At 46.0% G+C, this 20,273-nt stretch overlaps 1 protein-coding gene, 2 long non-coding RNA genes and 1 other non-coding gene across 11 annotated transcripts in view; 3 read left to right on the top strand and 1 right to left on the bottom strand.

Annotated features, from left to right (window-relative positions):
• The window catches only part of 1700126H18Rik (RIKEN cDNA 1700126H18 gene), a 24,729-nt gene extending 20,059 nt beyond the window's left edge, over positions 1–4,670 (top strand). Inside the window, exon 3 of the long non-coding RNA NR_040695.1 lies at positions 4,515–4,670. This is a non-coding gene — a long non-coding RNA (RIKEN cDNA 1700126H18 gene). The remainder of the gene's footprint in view (positions 1–4,514) is intronic.
• Gm26725 overlaps positions 1–20,273 on the bottom strand; it is a 23,942-nt gene extending 3,669 nt beyond the window's left edge. For 2 of the 6 annotated variants that reach the window (XR_001785063.2, XR_001785070.2), the window contains exons 1-3: positions 19,804–20,273; positions 18,259–18,305; positions 14,113–14,173 (exon numbers count right to left, since the gene is read on the bottom strand). This is a non-coding gene — a long non-coding RNA (predicted gene, 26725). Of the gene's footprint in view, positions 1–14,112; positions 14,174–15,049; positions 15,110–18,258; positions 18,306–19,803 lie in introns of all 6 variants that reach the window. The other 4 variants (XR_001785062.2, XR_001785061.2, XR_001785064.2 and 1 more) reach the window with 4 other exon arrangements.
• Positions 6,617–6,721, top strand: Gm22929. Its single transcript, XR_003956054.1, has one exon. It is a non-coding gene; the product is annotated as a U6 spliceosomal RNA (small nuclear RNA).
• The window catches only part of Rbm47 (RNA binding motif protein 47), a 135,406-nt gene continuing 134,455 nt past the window's right edge, over positions 19,323–20,273 (top strand). Inside the window, exons 1-2 of one of the 3 annotated variants that reach the window (NM_001127382.2) lie at positions 19,323–19,422; positions 19,576–19,738. The gene's annotated coding sequence lies outside the window, so the exon portion shown is untranslated. Of the gene's footprint in view, positions 19,739–20,273 lie in introns of all 3 variants that reach the window. The other 2 variants (XM_006503962.1, XM_030254507.1) reach the window with 2 other exon arrangements.

Genomic DNA, 20,273 nt, shown 5'->3' with positions numbered 1-20,273 from the left:
GATCTGATTCCCCTATTTTGACTGCCACAGGTACCAGCCATGCATGTAGTCTACAAATATACATACAGGCAAATACTCATATACATAAAATAATTTTTTAAAATCTTAAATTGAAAAGGAAAGAATGCCTTTAATCCCATAATATGGGAGGCAGATCTTTGTGAGTTCAACGTCAGCCTGGTCTACATAGCAAGTTCCAGGACAGAGAAACCAGGAGGAGGATGGAGACAGACGGTTCATGTGCTATCTCTTCTATCTTCACTTGCTAGAGATCAGGCTGATACTTTTTGTTTCCGGTTAAGTATGAGAAAATAGAATATCAGAAAAACCTAACCGGGCTTAGCGCACAAATGATCAGGTGGAAACAGCCTGCAGCTGGTACGAGTGGGCGGGGCGGTAAGCTAGAGCATTCCAATCTTAGCCTTGTCCTGTGACTTTTGTTTTTGCTCGGCTTGGTCATTGATTAATAATCAGGGAAACTATCCAAATCTATCTCAAGGCCATTACAAGTGAAAACTCCAGAGTCAGGTGGCCCGGCTGTGAATCTGGTTAAGCTACCTGATGTCACTAGGACTCAGGTCACCTAGATGTCAAACCGCTGGGACAGACCAGATAGAGAGGCATATGCCTGTAATTCTAGCTCTAGGGAGGAGGACTCAGAGGGAGCATTGTCTAGAGACTGACACGGCTGTACAGAAAGACTGTTTAAAAACAAACAAAAAACAAATACAAGGGAGAAAGGGTAGGAAAAGGAAGAAGAAACGAAAAATGGATTACTGGCATAGGTTGCAGACTATCATATTGAACTAAAGATAAACCTGAAGTTTTGTTCTATTTGGGCTTCTTTTTTCTTTCTCCAGCCCCTATCCCCCTCCGCTTCTTTCTTCTTTCCTCCAGTGAGGGGCATTGAACCCAAAACCTTGCACATGCCATATGGTCCCAGCCTAGCCTCCTCGCTTTTTAGTATTCCACACTGTATCCTATGCATTATATCCAACAGGTACACAATAAATATTTGATGAGCTAGCTTTGAATATTTACTCTAGACTCAAACACACTGTTTGAGGTGTTAGAAAACACTGTCCCAATACTCTCTGTCATTGCAGTAGCTCTCTCTCTCTCTCTCTCTCTCTCCCTCCCAATAGTAATATATATATAATAAAAATTACTCGATAGGGCTGGAGGGATTGCTCAGCAGTTAAGAGCACTGGCTGCTCTTGCAGAGGACCCAGGTTCAGTTCTCCCAGGTGGGGATTCACAACTATTTGTAACTCCAGTGTCAGGAAATCTGATGTCCAAAATTCTTTTTGTTTGTTTGTTTGCTTGTTTTAGTTTAGTTTTCTATTTAGTTTAGTTTCTATTGCTTTGATGAAACTTCATGAACTAAAAGCAAGTTGGGGGAGGAAAGGGTTAATATGGTTTATACTTCCACAGCACTGTTCATCTCGGAAGGAAGTCAGGGCAGGAACTCAGACAGGACAGGATCCCTGGAGGCTGATGCTGGTACAGAGGCTGTAGAGGGGTGCTACCTACTGGCTTGTTCCTTGTGGTTTGTTCAGCCTGCTTTCTTAGAGAACCCAGAACTACCAGCCTAGGGGATGGCACCACCCATTGTGTCATCATAATGGGTTGAGTCCTCCCCTACCCCATCAGTCACTAGTTTAAAAAAAAAAAAAAAAAAAAAGCCTTTACAGGCTTGCCTCTAAATGATCTTATAGATGCATTTTCTTCATTGTCAGAACCCAAATAAGTAAATGAAAGCTGGTGTAGTCATGGGTGGCAGGGGGTGGGGTTGGGAGGGGGTGGGAGGAGGGCTCATCAGCCATTCAGTGATATCTCAGTGAACCAAACCCCTCAGGCTGTCTGGACCACCTGTTTGAGTCAGGATTCGCACATCCTTGTTTTGTTTTTAGACAGAACAGCCTGTGTAGCACAGGCTGGCTTCAAACTCACTGTATTTCCTTCACCATGTGGGTGGGATTGGGGAAGTGAACGCAGGACATAGGACTTGGCAGTAGGTGTCTTTACTGAGTCATATCACATCTCACACTGGCCTGTTTTTTTGTGTGTGGGTTTTTTTTTTTCTAATTGAAAAAAAAAAAAAAAGGAGGGGTACTGGTACTTGAAGGTCAAAGGACAACTTCTGGGAGCCAGTTCTCTCCTCTGACCACATGGAGTCTGTGGATGAGACTCCAGTTACGGACAGGGCCATCTTGCTGCTCCCTGCATCCTCTACACTGCCACTCAATAGCAAACGAACATGGTCAGGTCCTAAAAGGCCAGAAGGCCGATGAGCATGGTGGCACACGTCTTCAATCCCAGCAGCCCTCGAGAGGCAGAGGCAAGAGGACCTCTGTGAGTCCCAGACCAACCAGGGCTATGTAGACTATATCTTAAAAACAAATGAACTAAACAAGTATTGGGGCAGGAGACTCTGCCAGCCTTGGTGACTCGGAAGGACAGTTTACCACTTTTTTTTTCTTCTTTTTGACCACAGCTTAGGTGGCACTGGTTGGGTAAGTCAAAAAGTTACTTGAGTTTCTGAAGTAAGCTTGCCAGCTGCTCATCTCTGGTTAGTTTTCTCATGGGTCTGGCCAGATGGCACTTTCGGGGATAAAATTGTTCAAAGAGATTTCTATATTTTCTCTCTACTGTTTCTCAGATGTGTACATTTCTGCACATGAACACCTTTTTTTTTTTTTAAAGCCTGGAATTATATATAGACTCCATTTAAACAGGCAGTCAAAACTATACATAACGATGCTTACTTACATTTTATGGGGAGGAGGGGGAGGAAGGGTGTGTCACTACATAGCCCTGACTGGCCTAGAACTCACTATGTAGACTGGGCTGGCCTCAAACTTAGAGCCAATCTTCCCTATAACTCATACACATCTATAATTCCAGTGGTTTTATATTGAGATGAGAGGCAGAGTTCAGGTCTAGCCTCAGATATCTATCAAGTGTGAGGCCAGCCTTAGCTATTATGGTGGCGGTGGTGAATATGTACCAAGCTGGATTAAAGTGGAGCTCTGATCTTCCTGGTGAACCTTCAAGTTGATAAGCCTCAGTGTCCCTATCTGTGAGGTAGGAACTGCCGCATGTAATTCACACTGTTGGGAATGAACCTACAGACAGTACGGTAGCAAGGCACACTGAGAAATCCAGTGAGCTAGCCCACATCCGGTTCAGAGCCAATGGGATGAATACACGGATTGCATTTTCATTTTTGTTTTTCTTACATACCCCAGGCTAGCTTCGAACTTGAATTCCTGATCCTCCCACCCCTACTTCCAGAATGTTAAGGTTGCAGGCATGGGGCCTTGTTTCTGGCCTATGGAGTGCTGGGGATTGAACTCAGGACACGCACTTTATTAGCTGAGCTATACCTCCAGCCTTTTTTATTTGTTTGAGACACAGGGTCTCACTGATCCTTTTTAATAGCAGCAGGTCTCATAATGTGACCCTTGAAACTTCACAGTCCTAAGACTGAGGCCTCCTTGGAAATCACTGCTTTCAAGATGGGAGCCGCCACCTATGTGTTTGTTTGGGTCTTAGGACAGCAGTAAGAGGTTTTCTAGTGACCTAGCTAAGCCTTCCTGCTTCAGGCTTCAGAACGGAAAACAGGGCAGTACTGCCAATCCCTCTGCCTCTCATTGTGTCTTTTTGGTCCTAACCAAGTGTAGACATGTGACCCATCCTTAGCCTGCCCTTTCTCCTCACCCCTACCCCACCCCCAACTCCCTATCTTCCTCCCTTCCTTTTGGAGATTTTCCAAAAGGTAAGCCTCTTTAAAAAGCTCTTCTTGAGTGCCTGTGTGATTCTAGGGCAGGAACCCAAGGCCCTAAGCAAGCAGGGTAGGCTCTCCACCACTGAAGTATATCCTGCCCTAAGCTTGGCTGACAGAGCCTCTCCTTCCACAGTTGTAGTGCCCACCTTTTGATGCACTCAGGGGCAGAGAACTTAGAAATGCAAAGGGAGAAAATACAATGCTCTGGCTTCAAACTTGATAGAAACCCGGATAGAGGCTGGATTTGAACTCTGCCTTCCGTCTGTCTCACTATAAAAGCACCAAGTGTTGAGTTAGGACATTGGTCCCCTGACCTAAACCAAACAGCAGGAGCTATCATGTGATCTGAACCGCCTATGAACTGATTTGACCTCTGTTTCACTCCCTCCTGGCTGGGAGACCTGGGACAGGCCGTTTACCCTCTCTTGCGCCTCTATTTCTTCATTTGCAGGTTGACTACAAGAGCTCAAAGTGTTGATATATGGGACAGATGGGTACCACCTGCTTGTCCCATGACAGCACCTTAATGCCAACCCCCCCTTCCCTACAAAGCACTTTGCATGCTTGCTCCCTTCCCCCACCTCTTTTCTCTCCATCTTTTCGCCCTTCCTGGTTGTGTCTTCAGGTCCACCACCAGCATGGCTGAACTCTGGTCACTTTGTTCTGCCAGTTCTCCATTCCCTATGCTCCAGGTTGGTTGTTCATGTCTGTTTCTGCCCAGCAGGGAAGGTTCGAATTCCTTCTCCCGGCTCTAGAAGCCTGGGTTTTGTTTGTTTGAAGTCTCACGTTGAGGGACCAGCCTGCACCGTCCATTCCTACAGCTCAGAAGTCTGCAGAGGGCATCAGGTCTTCCTTGGCAATAAACGTTTAAAACCACCTCACAGCTGACTTTGGAGAGTCAACCAAACCAGTGTGTGAACCCCAACCCTGGCTGCTGCTCACCAACTGCTTTGGATTCCTCTGCAGGATTGCATCCCCTTGGGGATATTTACTCAGCCCTCAGCTGACACCAAGGCTGGGTTTTACCACCATCCAGAGATAAAACCTAAAAATACAGCTGCTCCCTCAAGGACTGATGGCTTCTTTAAATGCCTAAGTCTTATCTACAGTCATTTCGTAATGTGGGCCCCTGGATTTGGACTAGCCCTCAGGCCGGGCTTCTTCCACACCCTTGCAATTTACTCTCTGGATTCCTGGGCACGACCAGCCTGAGAAGGAAGGGGTGGGTTCCTGTCCTCTAAGATCATAGTGGCATGCTCTGTGGGCAGAGCTGAAGAGCTCTCTCAACCTCTTTTCCAGGCTTGAGAAGAATTCCCCTGGCCCAGGACTGTGGGTCAGGAATAGGGCTTCTGCCTCCTTCCTGACAGCAGAAGGATTCTGCAGGAAACCAGTGACGTCAGGGGAGTCCTTTATTCATTCATCAAATATTTATTGGGCTTTTACTCTGTATAAAGCATCCTGTTGCGGCTTCGGTTTACAAAGATGAGTAAGTCATAGTTTCTAGTGAGAGCAAAGTCAAATACGCCCACATACAATCGCAGCTAGAAGTCTATGTGAAGCCCAGGACCTTAGCTGAGGGAACTGGGTGGTTGGGACATGACGTCACAGGAAGGGTGATGTCTTTAGAACCTTCCAGAAGGAGAAGCTCAGTGCTAGAGGCAAATAGTATACGGGCCAGGCTGGAGAGAAAAGAGCTTGTTGATTTGGATCCCCGGGAGCAGATCTGAGAACAAATATTTGAGTGCAGTGGCTCATTTGGTGACGGTCCTGGGAAGCACCATCACACATAGCTTGGGTTGTCTTTTTTTTGTCTTGAGCCCAGTTGGTATTGAAGGGAAATAGCTAAGAGACAGGTTCATACGCAAAGCCCTACTCTGCTTGGCATCCCTCACTGTGGCCTGGAGGGACAGGGCAGGGAGGATATGCTGAAGCGTTCGTAGCTCCTGTTCCTTAGTTGTGCCCAAAGCTGGACAGAGAGGACATTTCCTTCCCCTTGGGTAGCTCCAGCAAGCCCTCAGTGCAACTCTGCCTAACCACCAGCCCCCCTGCAAGGCCTCCTATTGTAGCCTCGGCATCATCAGAGGTGCCTGGACTTTCCCTTCGGCCTTGGCCAACTGAGCAGCCTAGCCTTCTCTCTTCATAGACGGCTTCACAACGGCTTCTCTGGTTGCCAATGAGCAGAAGAAACCCATCCCTGTCATTCAACAACAGGACAGCTTTCTGAAGTAGTTGTGTGGCCTTTCCAGAAAATCCCCATGGAGAAAGGAAATATCCTAATGGTAAACAAGAGAAAAAAAAAAAAGTCCAAGGGCCCGAATCATTTCTAGAATGGAGCTACACACCCAGTGGTTCTGGACACAGACCTCAAGGTCAAGGAGATCTGGTAACTAGATTTTGCCATCAGAGTCCATGAAGGTTGTCTGGAGGGGTCGTTCACTCCACTGTGTTACTGTGTAGGGACAACTAAAGTTAACTAATTGAATACCTATACTATCCAAATGTCTTCAGGTAAAATGTCTTTCTTGGAAATAACAGACTATATGACCCAGAAAATCCTTTCATAACTGAGGAAACCGAGTCAGAGCCAGTACTCAAACACTAGACCCTCTGCTGACAGACTTTCCTCGGTCATTCATCAAGCACCCCTTTGGTGCTCATCCCAAGGACCATTGCTTGAAGCTGGAGGGAAACAACTTTGGTAAGGCAATGTCTGCTCCCCAGGAAGGGCCTTAATCCAGCTGTGCAGAAAGACTGCCATTTAATTAACTAGAACCCATTGTCACCAATGACACGATAAAGGCATATTCCAACGAACGCATCCTCAGCATCCGATTCGGCAGCACAGATACTAGAATCAGAACCACACTGAGAAGATCAGCATGGACCCTGCACAAGGATGTCATGCAAACGTGCGAAATGTTCAAATGCATCTAGGCCCCTTCCCCCCACCCCCACACACAACAACCAAAAAAATACATAAACCGAATAAGGCACAAGGGCTGGGGTTGTAGCTCAGTGTAAAGGGCCTTTATAGCATTCGAGATGCCCTGGGTTTCATCTCCAGCATCCCCATCCACAAGAGTGTGCTTGCTGGTACTTAGACTGCAAATGCTTCTCCTGCTCCCGGCCTCTGCTTACTTCCCTGGGTTTCTATTTGGGGCATGGTGACATCATGTGAATCCCTGGGTTTTACTGTAAAAACAGAGCATGCTTGTGACTCCTGGCAGTGTCAGACTGGTACTGCAAAGACTTCTAAGGAGAAGACTGAGGCTCTCTTCCGTTTCTGCTCCTGCAACCTTGGAAATGCAGACACCAGGCTGAGGTCGCATGGAACCAGCTACCTTAAGAAAAAAACAACAAAAAAACAAAAAACAAAAAACAAAAGCCAGGCAGTGGTGGCCTACACCTTTAATCTCAGAACTTGGGAGGCAGAGGCAAGTGGATTTCTGAGTTCAAGGCCAGCCTGGTCTAAAAAATGAGTTCCAGGACAGCCAAGACTATATAGAGAAACCCTGTCTTGAAAAAACCAAAACCCAAACCAAACCAAAAACAAGAACAAAACTAAAAAGAGAATACAGAAAAAGAATCTATTTATCAAGTGTGTTGTAAACACAAACTTGCAATATTAACAGTTTTTTGAGAGGAGGTCAAATGAACCATTGGCTTATGAATGCTCATCACTGCAGGATAGGTAGTAAACGAGAATAAATTCCACTAATGTAGCCAGGTGGCAGTGGCACATGACTTTGATCCCAGCACTCAGAAGGCAGGGACAGGTGGATCTCTGGGTTCGAGGACAGCCTAGTCTACAGAGTGAGTTCCAGGACAGCCAGGGCTACACAGAGAAGCATTGTATCTTTTTGTTGTTGTTGACATTTTAACTTTAAAAAAAGACTTATTTACTATTATACATTAGTACACTGTAGCTGTCTTCAGATGCACCAGAAGAAGGTGTCAGATTTCATTATGGGTGGTTGTGAGCCACCATGTGGTTGGTGGGATTTGAACTCAGGACCTTCAGAAGAGCAGTCAGTGCTCTTACCCGCTGAGCCATCTCACCAGCCCAAGAAGCTTCATATCTTAAAAACAAACAAACAAAAAACTTTCCATCAATGCTTCAAAGTTTTTTTTTCTTTCAAGAATCTGATTTGGGTGTCGGGCACAATAAATCAAGTCTGTGATCACAGCTCAATGGAAAGCTGAGGCAAGAGGATTGCCTTAAGTTCAAGCCAGTTTAGCTATATAGAAAGTTCTAGACCAGCCTGGACTACAACAGAGTGAGACCCTGTGGAGCAAAACAAACAAATAAATTGGGGTCTAACTAATCGCGTATCACATACTTGTAATACCAGGACTCAAAAGACAGGGAAAGGAGATTGCCTCAAGTTTGAGGTCTTAAAACAACCACACGGGGCTCAGCGGGTAAGAGCACTGACTGCTCTTCCAAAGGTTCTGGGTTCAAATCCCAGCAACCACATGGTGGCTCACAACCATCCGTAATAAGATCTGACGCCCTTTTCTGGTGTGTCTGAAGACAGTTACAGTGTACTTATATATAATAATAAACAAATCTTTTAAAACAACAACAATAACAACAACAACAACAACAACAACAATAACAACAACAACAACAACACACACACACACACACACATGCACACACACGCACACACACTGAAAGGAATTGGCCATATACTACAGTAGAGAGTAAGCTTGGTGGCCCACACCTATAATACTAACACTCAGGAAGTAGAGCCAGGAGGACAAAGAATTCAAGGTCATCCTCAACTACATAGAGAGTTTGAGGCCAACTTGAGCTACATGAGACCCTATCTTAAAAAAGGAGAGAGACAGACAGACATACATACAGACAGACTCTCAGGGACCGAGAGTGTAGCTTAGTGATAGAACATTTGCCTGGCATGACTGAGGCCCTGGATTTGATCTTCAGAATTTGGGAGTAGACTGAGGATGGAGAATTTGATTTGAGCTGGTGGTGACACATGCCTGAAATCTCAAGATCTATCTATGTAGACTGAGCTCTCCTTGAACTGGTAATGCCACCATCTCTGGATACTGTGTGTATGTGCGCGCGCGCGCACGTGTGTGTGTGTGTGTGTGTGTCCAAGAACCTTTGAAAGAGGCATGGATCCTCTGGAACTGGAGTTACAGGCAGGTGTGAGTTGTTGTGTAGGTGCTGGAAGCCAAACCTGGGACCTATTTAAGAGCAGGAAGTGGTCTTAACTGTCCTCTCTCCAGCTCTACCCCTTTTTAAATTATATTTTTTCAATGTATTTTGTGTGTTCGAGCTATGTACCTGTACCACAGTGTGTGTGGGGACGGGGGCAAGCTGGGGAAGTCCTTTTTTCCCCTCTTCCATCCTATGGGTTCCAGGGATCCAAGCCAAGTCATCAGGCTTAGAAGCGTGTGCCTCCACCTGCTGAATCATCTTGCCTGTCCCCTCTAACTATCTCTTGAATTTCTGCTGCCTTGTGGCCTTTTATCCATCTCTGACTCTGGGAGTAGAGCATCCATCTGCCTGGAACAAAACAGAAGCTAACTGAGCTGCCTGGAAGTCATCCAGACCAGTCAGTCACTTAAGTACACTCTCCAACCTGTGCAGTGAGCTCCAGGTTTCCTGGCTTTTATGAGCTGTCACCCATGCTGGGGTGGGTCTTGGTGATGCAACTGTCTTTAGGTCATTTCTGCTCCTGTAAGCAATCCTTTACCCGTACTGCTGTAAGTAACCCCGATAAAACTCACCGGTTCGCCAAATTGGAGAACTTTGGTGGTATGCATGCTTTGGTTCTGTCGTGGGCTCCCTATCTAGGTGAGTAGGGGTGTGTGTGTGTGTGTGTGTGTGTGTGTGTGTGTGTTGCATCTCCCCAGGAAAGGTCTTGTCACACAACAGTTGCATTTGAGTTTTCTTTTGAAACACACCTTTGATCATGTTTCTTCATATTCACAATCTTGTCACTCATTCATAAGAATCATAAGGATCATTCACCTTGTCTGGTCCCAACCCACCTCCAGCTGCCAATCCTGCCATCTCATCACACATCAACCTCCTGTCACAGAAGATAACAGATGCTTTTTGTGTCATCTGCCCTGCCTACGCCTTGTTCGTGCGTTTCCTGGACTGAAACGTCTCGATGTTTCCAACTCAGCTGGGAAGGCACACCCCCCCCCCCCCCCAGGCAGAACGAATCAATTCTTCCTGGCATTTTGTATCCACCACTGCGATCTTCTTACTTTGTATGATAGACATTTCATTATGAAGGAGTGGACCTTGCTTCTATTTGTCTGTGTATCCCCAGTGCTTGACTCTTCGTAGATAATAAATACATGCCAAGTGAATGGACTGGTAGACTGTTCCGTGTCTTAGGGACAGCAAGTCTCATTTTGCTTGAGACAAGATCTTACACAGCCAGCCCTCAAGCTCACGGTGTCAGTAAGGTTGCTTTGAACTCTGTGAACTCTTAATTCTCCTGCTTCCACCTCCCAAGCGCTACAATTACCCATGTATGCTACCAAGTGTGACTGGACCGTTTCCTTCTCTCCTCTCTCCTCTCTTCTTCTCCTTCTCCTCCTTCTCCTCTTCCACCCCCCTCCACCTCCTCCTTCTATTTAGAAACTTTCTGAAGTTCTTACTTCAAAAATTACCCTATAGACTGTGTGTGTTCTGGCTCATGCCTATGATCCTTGTACATGAGAAGTGGAGGCAGGTCAGGGGTTCAAGTAATCCTCTACTGCATATCAAACTAGCTGCATGAAGAAGACTAAGATGAAGAGAAAGAGGAGGGAGAGGAGGAGGAAGAGGGGGAGGGGGAAAAGGAGGAAGAGGGAAACAGGCAGGGAGAAACGGCAATATTGTGACTCAGAAACATGAACTGTAAATGTTTCAATATTTCTACCCCTAATCTTCTTTCATCTTTTTTCTCATTTCTGCATGTTCTGATTGGTCACTAAGCCTCATTCATGGCTTTGATCCTATGTTCTTCATCTAGTTTGACCCTATGGTGGACTCACACAGATATACTTATTGTATTTTATTTTGCTTTGGAGACCAGGTCTTACTATATAGCTCAGGCTGGCTTCAAAGCCCGCATCCTCCTGATTGGCTTCCTGGGTCCTGGTATTGATAATGTGCCCTGTACCAGGAGGACATGAAAACCTAGGGGCAGGCTCAGTTTGTAAAGTCCTTCCTGCACAAGCAACTCCATTTCAGATCCTTAGCACCTACGTTTTTAAAATGCCAGGTGTGATCTGGCATTTTAAAAACTCTAACATGTGGGGAGTGGGTGTGGGATGGGCAGGCAGTGAACCAGCTTTCATGCATGCACTCATACATACATATATCATACACACATACAATCATACATACATATGCCACACACACACAGACACCCACATATAAGAAAACCTCTTGGGACTGGAGAGATGGCTCAGCGGCTCAGAGCACTGACTGCTCTTCCATAGATCCCGAGTTCAAATCCCAGCAACCACATGGTGGCTCACAACCACCTGAAATGAGATCAGATGCCCTCTTCTGGTGTGTCTGAAAGCAGCTATAGTATATTTACATATATAATAAATAAATACATCTTTTAAAAAAGAATAAGAAAACCTTTCTGTAGACAGGTATGTTGCTGTATACCTGTAGTCCCAGCACCTGGGAGGCAGAGATGGAAGGATGACGGGTTTGAAGCAAGCCTGGGTTACAATACTGAGACCCTGCCCTAAAACAATCACTAAGCCATTCTGAATTTCTACCTTATGACAGACAAGATTTCATATGACCACCAACCCATCAACTTTCCAATCTAATTCTCTAGCCACAGGGAACTCTTTCTTGCACTCACATCCCTGTGTCTCTGGGGTTTCTTGGTGACTTGCTGGGCTGGAGGGCACTTTTCTCTTTTCTACCTGACTAACTCCTAGGTAACCCCTGAGCTTCTTGCTTCTGCCTCTATCTCCCCAGATTAGCTTTTTGAATGTGTGCGTTAGCTTGGAGGTGGCAGTGTATGCCTTCAGTCCTAGAATGTGTGAATCCTGGGCTTCCAGACTGTACAGCCATGGCCCATGGTTTGTCTGTCTCCGTATTCTATAAGTTCCTTGATAGAAGACTAAAGACTCCAGTTTAGTTTGTTTGTTTGTTTGTCTGTCTTTAGCATGATGTGCAGAATCAGACACATAGTAGATGCCTGATAAGCATGTGGGGATAGAAGAATAGATGGAGCTGGCATGGCAGTGTACTTTTGTAATCTCAGCCCTTGAGAGAAGTGGAGGCAGGTGGATTAAGAGCTTAAAGGTTGGGCTGAAGAGATGGCTCAGTGGTTAAGAGCACTGACTGCTCTGCCAGAGGTCCTGAGTTCAATTCCTAGCAACCACATGGTGGCTCACAACCATCTGTAATGGGATCTGATGCACTTTTCTGGTGTGTGTGTGTGTGTGTGTGTGTGTGTGTGTCTGAAGACAGCTACAGTGTGCTCGTATAAATTTAAAAATAAAAGAACTCAAGGGTTCAAGGTCACCCTTCATTCTCTGAGGGTAATGTAGGTTACCTGAGGCTCTATCTCAAAACAAGAGCAAAAATCTCCTCAACACAAAAACAAAAGAAAACAAAGGGTGTGTGTGTGTGTGTGTGTGTGTGTGTGTGTGTGTGTGTGTGCAGGCATGTAAAGGATTTAAGGTCATGTATATAAACCTAACACAAAGTGCTAAAATGAAGTTTGAACTGTTGGTGTCCCCAGCACCTTGCATACAACCACACACTGGACTTCCCTAATGAGATGGGTAACAATGAGGAGTCAAAGGCCCCAGTGGTCAAGATACTTGCTCATAGGTGACAGGGACAGGATTCAGGGTTTGGCCTTTGCCTCTATATTGTTTTCTTTCCATGGGAAGGGTCTCAGATAGCCAGGGCTGGCTTGAACTCCAGTTCTTCCTGCCTCTGCCTCCCAAGCTGGATTTACAGGCATGTAATGAGATGTTTGGCAGACTGTGTTCTTAGCTACTGTACCTACCCTGGCGAGAGATGGTTGCCATGCACCCTGCTGATGGATGGATAGACTATCAAAACAAAGGGAAACAATAGAAGCAAAGATTAGAATGTTCACTCACAAGGCTGGTGAGATGGCTCAGTGGGTAAAGGCATGGGTAGTTAAACCCTATGGCCTGAGTTTGATCCCTGAGTCTCATGTAGAGAGAGGAGAGAACTAACTCCCGTGGGTTGTCCCCTATACCTCCACATGTGCACACATACATGCACATAACCGCTAAATAAAGAAGTTAAAAAGAGTGTTTCTTTTTTAAGCAATTTCTTTTATTATTTATTTATGTATATATACAGATGTGTGTGTATGCAGGGATGTATGTATGGGTGTTCACTAAAGCCAGAAGAGGACCTGGGATCCCTTGGAGCTAAAGCGCAGACAGTTGTAAGCCACTTGAGGTGGGTACTGGGAACTGAACTCGCAGCAAATATTCTTCACCACCGAGTCACCTCTGTAGCTCCAGTTTTTAGAACTTTGAAACCAGCAGAGTCTGTGTTTCACAGACAAGGCTGGCCTCAAACAAACTTCCAGTATTCCTGATTTAGGTCACGAGCACTGGAATTATAGGCATGCCTGTATGTACCATGCCTGTATATACCATGCCTGGTAATGCTTACATCATTTGAATATGACTTTTATGGCCATATCTGCAGTTAATTCTTTTCTGTAAAAAGGTCACATCCTACAGTATGTTTCACATTAAAACCTCTGAGAACACAACTGAACCAAGGACTCACACCTGCACTACTAGACTACTAGTTATCCACTTCGTTTACTCTAAGTTACATTCAGTACCTTGACATCACCCTTCAGCTGTTCTCACATATGATCCTAAGCCTGAGTTGAGCTGAGCTTCTTCAGATACACTCCTCTGAACATTTGGGATCCTAATATTTAGATGTATATCCACACTGCCTACTTAAGTGCTAGGCATGGGCTTCGTTCTCCACCCCTCTAAGGCTCTTGCTATGCACCTGGCCTTGAACTTGCAATGCAGCCCAAGCTAGCCTTGAACTTGAGGCAATTCTCTTGCCTCAGCTTCCTAAGAATTAGGATTGCAAATATGTGCTACCACACCTTGCTCAGACACTGTTCTTGGGCCCATTTAGATATAGCCAGGATGATGGCCATACAGATTCATATGACACAGTACTATCCAAAAATGGCATCCTCTGAGAGATCATGGAATGTCATGATTAGGATCAGAAAGCCAGGCTGCCTGTCTCTGCCACATACTAGCAGTGGGTCCTTAGCTGTGGGTCCTACCTGCTCTGCCGGATGGTCTTTTCATCAATAACAGGAACAGGACGGCGATCTCCATCTCATGCTGTTGCCATAAGGTTTACACAGTTAATATATGTGGAACACATGATATTGTCTGGCAAAACACTCTAATAAGCTGTTAATAAATATTAGCAAATTTCATGTTGGCAGCCTTTTCTGATAAGTTTTGCCAATTGATTGGGTTCTTTGTGTGAGGCTGTTTTCCATTATAAAATAAACAGAAATCTAGAGATCTGGTGTGGGGGATAAATCTTAAAGAGATATAAAGGAATTAAGAGCATTTGCTGCCTTAACAAAACCAGTTCTTGGCCCTGAGTGGGCCTTTAAGGGCCTATGATTTACATTAGTGCTGCCTCCCTCTCAGCGGGGCAGTCTTTGGCACAGCTATTTGTGCAAGAGGGACGAAGGTCAAGGGACTCCTGTATTGAAGGCCTTTCACAAAATGAAGGATTTGGCTTCTGAGATTAATGTTCGGAGGGAACCCCTGCTATACTTAATTCTCTTTTCTGTGAACTCAGTACATTTTTAAAATTCAGTTGGAGGCCCTCCTACAGTGTGGCATGGTAACTGCCAAGCCAGACTCCGACTAATAGATTTCTGAATGGCCCTCCTCACCCATGCGCGGTCACCACGGTCTGGGTTTGGCAACCGGGTTTAATCCTTTGGATTAGAGTGCTTGCGGGGATAACATGTCTTGCATTTGCACATATTAGATCCAGTGGGGATTTAATATTAAAGTTGGAAATGAAAAGTGTTTTGTTTTGTTTTTTTTAAGTCCTCTATGAGCATGGTCCTCAGATAAGAAAACCCAGGAGGCTGAAAAAATGATCATGAGGAGAGGCCTCTCAGACTCTGGTCGCGTGTTGTGAATTAACATCGGATTCAGTTTTTGGAGGACTTCTAATGAAGGAAGTCTCACCAGTGTCCATAGAGTTTGGGACCCAAGTGGGTGGCTTTATCTCATCTCCCAATACTTGTTCTGGTTCAGATAAAATTCGAAGAAATAAAGGAGAGAAGAAAATAAAATTACTGATATGACATTGTCAGCTCAGACAAGAAATAAATAACAGGTGCCCCTGACCCACCCCAACCAATAAACTCAGCCATTTATCATAACCTGACCGTGATCCTAGCAAAACATTGTTCTGTAGAGAAACAGCAGCACTGATGCCCTGTTCCAGACACAGCTCTTTGCATACCGTCCATTTAGACCTCCCATGGGCCGTTTAAGAGAATAACTGCTATGTATCAAAAATGTAGTGTGACTGAGGCAGCTGTCTCTGTGGTGGAGGCCTTGCCTAGCAGATAGGAAGCCCTGGGTTTCACTCCTCAGTAGTGAGGGGGAAATGATTACTGGGAAGAAAAAAGAAAAAAAAAAAAAAAAGAAACCTCTGTCTTTCTGTGTCTGTGAGTGTGCATGCATTGCTATTCTATCCTTATAATGAGCAGACAGGAACTGCCGTCGGCAGAAAGGTGAGGTTGGAGAAGTAGATATTTTAATACACCAGAGAGGGGACTCACTACGTCACGTTGGCTGTTCTGGAGCTTGCTGTGTAGGTAGACCGGGTCAGTCTTGAACGACAAAGCCTTCTCCTGCCTCAGCCTCCAGAGTGCTGGGATTAAAGGCATTGGCCACCACACCTGGCCAAAGGCCATCTTTTTTAGCTTCTTTAATCTGTTTCTTTACTGGGTGCAGGAAAAGCGGCCATAGCTTCAGTAGCCATGGAATAGTGAGAAGCCATTAAAACTCTACCTCTCTCACCTATCAGAAACTTGGAGAAATTCCTGGCAACTCAGTTTTTGAATCTGAGCTCTGGCGTAAAGCAAATGATTTGTGCCTTATCTATCTAGTTCCATACAGTTGTGGTCAGCATAATTGATAATTATTGTTTCTTTGGAAATGTCGCATGCGAGTAATTCTTACTGTGTTGTGGTTCTTTATAAAGGTCTGAGGCTTGCCTCTTTTAATGAGAACGTCTTGGCACAGCACTGAACTAAGATTTAAATATAGGAAAGACAATTCTTTGAGAGCCTGGGGTAGGTGTTTTCCAGGTACCAATGCACAGGAAATGGTATTTCCCGTGTATTTTCTAAGTGCCAGGAACCGGGCTGAGAGTTCACCTTGCATTTAACCCCTAAAAATCCAGAGGAGTAGATGTTATTTCACAAATGCGGGAGCTGAAGCTCAGAACAGCCAAGCAGCTTGTGTGGCATCATTCATCTCAGAGGTTAAACTGAAACCAGGTCTCTCCGTGAATGTGTACAATGTGTGTATGACTGAGCATGTATGTGTGTGTGTGTGCGTGTGTGCTCAAGCATGTGTGGAGGTCAGAGACAACCCCGGAGGTTGGACCTTGCCTTCCAACTCAGGTGAGACAGACTCTCTTTGTTGTTTGCCACTGTGTGTGGCAGGCCAGCTGACCCATTTGCTTTCCAGGGAGTCTTCTGTTCCTACCTCCCGTGTCACCACAGAAGCACATGGGTTTCAGTGTGTTCTAACTCAGGTTCCCACACGGGTGCAACAAGTGTTAGCCACTGAGCCATCTCCCCAGCCCAAGATTCAAACCTTCCTGTTCTTTGTACTGATTCTGGAACACTACCTCAGAGGCAGGATGGGACAGAGGCAGAAAGTCCAAGTCATGGGGCTCAAGGGCTAATGTGACTCGGAGTAGGATGTTGTGGGCATGAGGGCCATCCACAAAACAGAAATAACTAAAGCTTGTTTTATTTTTCCATAGTCTGCATTGTGTTGTTTTGGTTTTGAGACAGTTTTCCTTGTATAGCTTTGGCTGTCTTAGAACTTGCTCTTGTAGACCAGGCTGGCTTCAAGCTCACCAAGATCTGCCTGCCTCTGCCTCCCGAGTCCTGGGGTTACAGTACCTAAGCCATCACCAGGCTCATCCATCACCTGCCATTTAAAAAGTTTATTTAGCCAGGTGTGGTTGCACTGGAGCAGGAAGGTAGCTTAAGCACTTATGTTCAAGAGCAGCCTGGGTGCCATTGGTGCAATGCAGTCTCTAAAAAAAAATCTGAGTTATCTTTGCCATACTTATAGGGAGAGGAGTAGAAAGTAGGGAAAATAATCACATGTTTTACTTGACCAGCCTGGGCTATATGGAATCTTGTCTTAATCCCCCTTTCACCCCTTTTACACTTCCTAAAAACCAACTCACAAAAGAATCATACTCACTTGGAAGCTGGGTGTATCAGTGCGTGCGTGCGTGCGTGCGTGCGTGCGTGCGTGCGTGCGTGCGTGCGTGTGTGTGTGTGTGTGTGTGTGTGTGTGTGCAATCCCATCACTGGGAACTGAAGCAGGAGGATAGCAAGTTCACACAACAGCCTGGGATGCGGTGCTACAGTGTTATGCAAACGAGCCACAATAGCACAGCAGTTTACTGTATCAATGAGCAGACAGGAAAAGTGCAGGCAGCAGTTGAGCACTTGAGGCAAAGGAGCAGACTCGGAAGCACACAGGAAGACTTGCTTCCTGGAGCCTGTGCCTTTCTCAGGGGCTCAGTTCCCAGGTGCAGCTAGCACTACATCACAGGGCTTCTACACATTTGCATTCATTCGAGGCCAAGGCTCAACAACTGAGCTGCACCTCTTTCATCTTCCCTCCCTTCCTCTCCTTCCCTCCCTTTCTTCGCTGTTGACTTTGTTGCTGACTTTAACAGACCCCGTTGCTCTAATCTCTGTGGTCCTCTCATCTCAAGGCTGGGCCCAGAGCTTCCTATGGAAAAACCTATCTTGAAGCACAGAGCTGTGCCTCCTGTAGCTCAGAAAGTCTCTTGGAAACTGGTTTCGAAGCCTTTTTTACAGCTGCGGAGTCTTGGTGGCTAACTAACTGTATCAACCCCTAGAACAGTTCGGAACTGGGAGTTTTCTACAGTCTGCGATTCTCAGTACATGTGTGCACCTATCGACAAAGTCTTGATTCTGAATTCAGAACATGGTTAAACTGGCCTGGCTTGACTTTTGCTGCCTAAAAGATAAAAGATCGAAGATCAAAAGGATGGAGAACTTCAGAATTCCTGGCTGGCTTCAGGAATTACTTTTACTAATGGTGGTAAGATCTGACTTTTCGATTAGACTGGAAAGGTCGGCACTCGGGAAAGTTGGCCTGCTTACCTAACCTCTGTACGGACAGTGTCTTCACCTCCAGACCTGAGGCAGACCTGAGGATCAGATTAAGGAAATGGGTGAAAGGGTTCCTGAGTAAGAAAGACCTCAATATAAAGAGATTAGGATTTCTTCATTTATATGTCAAGTTAAAAGGAACATAAATACCCCCTCTACCCTCCACTATTACTATGGATGATATCTATGAGTTTTCAAAGCCTCCACCACACCCCACACGCCCCACATTCACAGATCTTCAAACTGCATGGTTCACTGTTATCTAGCACTGACTTTTTGTTTTTGTTTTGTTTTGTTTTGTTTTTGTTTTTGTTTTTTTTTTTTTTTTGAGACAGGGTTTCTCTGTGTAGCCCTGGCTGTCCCGGAACTCACTCTGTAGACCAGGCTGGCCTCGAAATCAGAAATCTGCCTGCCTCTGCCTCCCAAGTGCTGGGATTGGGATTAAAGGCGTGCTCACCACCGCCCCGCTAGCACTGACTTTTAACCTATGGAGTAACTTGCAGGGTGGCAGGTCAGGTCTAGTGCCTAAATCTGAGTCAGAATTACGCGCGTGACACAGACGTTGGATTTGCACTTCATGGAAGGCAGGGCCAACTTCTCTCCACTTCCCTTGAAACTTGTACACGAGTCGAAAATCAGTTGCACACCCCTTCACAAAGACTTCGTCTTTCCTTCTCCTTGAAACTGTCCACAGTGAAAGCAAAACTCCCATCCTTAGAATCTTCCAGAAACTCAGAGCTGGAGGGTAATTAACTTGCTCACAGATAGTGAGGGCAGAGTTGGGTCTGGAGCCTCCTTCTAACATCCATTGCACGTTTTTCTACGGGGGGGGGGCGGATTATACATAATAATAGTATCACTAACAACAGTGGCTAACGCTATATGCCGATATTCTATCAGCTTCCATTTAACTAGATGGGGGGGGTAGTTTTGGGTCCTTCTTTTAATTAAAGTAGCCTACTGTGAAACAGTATTTTTTTTTTCAGTTGCATGACATTGCAACCCGAAATCACAACTTTAGGTTCCTTGTGGTGCCCGCTTCCTCTTCTAGTTTGTTTAGTCACAGAATTCGATTCCTGTTGGCTGTTTCCGCGCTGCAAACAGGCTTAGCGCTCCATTGAAATGCGGGAGGCTCCTTAATTCTTGTATAAACAGGTAACCCGAGGGGTGGGGCGGGGGCCGCGGCCCTAGGGTGGGTTTCCTGGGAGTGGGGATGGGGGTCAGACTTAGTTCCCCTGTGATCAGAGGCAAGGTTAAAGGAGGGCTTGGCTGAGGTTTCTCCTTGCACTGTTTTTGTTCCCTTTCTAGAAACCAGCTGTAACACTAGGTCAGAGCGCATTCAGAATGAGCCACTTTGAACGAGCAGCGGCGCCCAGGCCCCAGGCCCTGCTGTGAAGGCTCCGGCAAAGGTCAGAGCTCCGGCCCCCCGTGACGTGCCTGCCTGTGCTCTCCGAGCTATGCTCAGCCTCAGGTAAGAACAGCCCAGGAGGTCCTGGCTTCCTGCAGGCCCGCGGCGGGGCTCGTCTGCCGCCCTACCTGCTCCAGCGCCTTCCTGCCCCGCAAGGCCGGGGGCGGTGGCACTGCTCACCCCGGGAGTCAGGCGCAGGGTCCTTAGTCCTTGGTGCAGGCTCAGGGTGGCTTACTCTAAACAGCCATAGGCGGCCGGAAGCCACTCTTCTAGATGTCCCCAGGTGGGGCAGGTGCCACTTCTGGGGTCCCTTCTGAATGTCTGAAATGGATGTGACTTTTTGAGCGGCCAAAGTTCGTAAATCCTCCGCATCGGGGCCAGTCCGATATGATTTTTTTTTTTTTTTAAACCTTCAGCTAAGGTATCCGCGCTTCTAAAACAACAGGAATGTTGCACTGGCCTTCGGCCAGCGGAGGCTCAGCGAGCAGGATAAAATTTCAGTGCAGATTTACGGGAAGTTGCCGGTGTTGGGAGTAAAAATCTGGTTTGGTGAGTTTAAGGGAAGGGAGTATACGAGACAACCTTGCTACTGTGAGGC

The sequence above is a fragment of the Mus musculus genome, chromosome 5, assembly GCF_000001635.26.
Source record: "Mus musculus strain C57BL/6J chromosome 5, GRCm38.p6 C57BL/6J".
In the NCBI taxonomy this organism is placed as follows: domain Eukaryota; kingdom Metazoa; phylum Chordata; class Mammalia; order Rodentia; family Muridae; genus Mus; species Mus musculus.
The sequence above is the reverse complement of the archived record's forward strand: the minus strand, read 5'-3'. Positions and strand labels throughout refer to the sequence as shown.